The sequence below is a fragment of the Helianthus annuus genome, chromosome 17 (assembly GCF_002127325.2).
Source record: "Helianthus annuus cultivar XRQ/B chromosome 17, HanXRQr2.0-SUNRISE, whole genome shotgun sequence".
Classification (NCBI taxonomy): Eukaryota; Viridiplantae; Streptophyta; class Magnoliopsida; order Asterales; family Asteraceae; genus Helianthus; species Helianthus annuus.
Genome location: NC_035449.2, coordinates 77366842 through 77369168, shown reverse-complemented (window position 1 = coordinate 77369168; position 2327 = coordinate 77366842). Strand labels below are relative to the sequence as shown.

The window sequence follows — 2327 nt, the reverse complement described above, 5'->3', positions numbered from 1 at the left end:
GTTTTTTGGCTAATTAACCTAAACCCTAAAGCCTAACCTTGTTTATATGACACAAGGTTTGCTACTTGGGCTAGGGATTCCTACATGGACTGCGAATTAGACAAGCCCAATTCGCCCCCATACACCCAATTCGTTGGGTATGGTTAGCCCAAACATTACAACTAACTATTACAAAGCTAAACCCGCTAACTGTTTATCGTTTAACTAATTACAAGATATCCAAAGACCAAATCTAAGCTGTTGTCACAAAATATGCACCAACAGGATCGGTAAACACCTGGGATGAACTAGCCCAAAAGTTTTTGTATAAGTATTTCCCTCCTTCTAAAATGGCTAAATTAATGACTGAAATTAATACATACTCATAAGAGGACGGGGAATCCTTATATGAAACTTGGGAAAGGTTCAAAGAGCTACTAAGAAAGTGCCCTCGTCATGGCCTTGAGGTATGGCAACAAATATCCACTTTCTATAATGGGTTGTTGCCACACACAAGACAAACACTTGACTCTAGCTCCGGGGGACTTCTAGGTAATCGTTGCCCAAATGAAATTTATAATCAAATTGAGGAAATTACTCAAAACAATTTTCAGTGACACACTCCCCGAGGCACAAAATCTATTGCCCCGGGCGCCCATAAGGTTGACGAAATCACCTCCTTACAAGCCCAAATCGAGGCCCTCTCTTCAAAAATCAAAAAGTTAGAAATGGCAAAAATGGCCTCGGTTATGGCTTGTGAAGGGTGTGGTGGACCACATGAAAATTGGAGTTGTATGAAAGAAATGGATAATCAAACAGAAACGGTAAACTACATTGATAATAGACCTAGGCCGTCAGGTCCTCCGACGGGTACCTACAACCAAGGATGGCGTAACCACCCTAACCTTGGTTGGAGAGAACCCGACAATAGTAGTAACCAACAAAATCAAAACCAACGAACAAACTTTCAACAACCAAGAAATGAGTCACAAAAATTCTCTCAACAACAACAAGGGGGACGAGAGAGGCTTGAAGATACTATCTCACGCCTCATCTCAGACACCGAAAAGAAAAACTCGGATCGATTTCAACAAATGGAGTCGAACTTTAGAAATCAACAAGCTAGTATTCAAAACATTGAAAAACAACTAAATCAACTAGCTCAAAATTTCTCCGAGAGACCACAAGGCGCGTTACCCAGCAATACCAAAACCAACTCAAAGGCGCAAGTACATCTCATCACGTTGAGAAACCATACCGTAGGTCCCGAGGAGGCTCCGCTGCCTCTAACTAAAAAGAGCCTGTCTAACCAAACCGCAACTTCACCAACACTCCAAAAAGAGACTCCTCCTCCATCAAATCAAGAGCCTACCAAGAATCCTCTGGTACCTTACCCCGGTCGATGACTTCGCCAAAAGGCCGATGAGCAATTCACAAAATTCATAAATTTACTAAAACAATTGCACATCAATCTTCCATTTGTGGAAGTACTCACTCAAATGCCTAAATATTCAAAATTTATGAGAGACTTTCTCACCCACAAAAGGAAAATTGAAACATTGCAACTAGTTAATTTAAGCGAAGAATGCTCCGCCGTACTACTTAACAAACTCCCACAAAAGAAACTCGACCCAGGAAGTTTCACCATCCCTTGTTCCATTGGGGGATCACCCATACGCAATGCACTAGCCGATCTTGGGGCTAGCATAATCTCATGCCCGCATCAATGTTTGACCGACTCGGACTAGGTAAAACAAGCCCCACAAAGATAAGCATACAACTCGTCAATAGATCTATCAAGTATGCACAAGGTGTCGTCAAAAATCTATTGGTAAAAGTCGGAGACTTTGTCTTCCTGGTCGACTTTGTCATACTAGATATGGAGGAAGATACCTAAGTACCACTCATCTTAGGAAGACCATTCCTAGCCACGGCCCACGCAATGGTAGACATGAATGGTGGGACATTAACATTGAGGGTTGGGGACAAGGAGATGGAGTTTGGGGTTGGGAAAAGAGTAGAAGACGACGACCCGGTCAACTACATAAAAGTCATAGACTCAAGCTTGGATGATGCTCTCCGACGGTGCAACATGGGATGCAAAACATCCCACTTGGGTAACATATGACTGACTTTGGGTCTAGCCAAGGACCATTATAAACGTGGCGCACCACGAAGGCATTCCGCGGAACTATCCATAGTTTTAGTTTAGATTAACTTTTATGCTTTCTAGTTTAGTTTTAATTTTTAGGAATAAAACACACTCGGAATGGTGGAGGTTACTAAGGGAAACTTGAACCCACACCCCATGCACAAAAACAGAGCCTCCCGATAATTTTTCTTCATTA

General features: G+C 42.2%; 1 non-coding gene across 1 annotated transcript; it reads right to left on the bottom strand.

The window, feature by feature from the left end:
- Positions 1–335: 335 nt before the first annotated feature.
- On the bottom strand, positions 336–442 carry LOC118489521. Its single transcript, XR_004887541.1, has one exon. It is a non-coding gene; the product is annotated as a small nucleolar RNA R71 (small nucleolar RNA).
- Between the last annotated feature and the right edge of the window lie 1885 nt (positions 443–2327).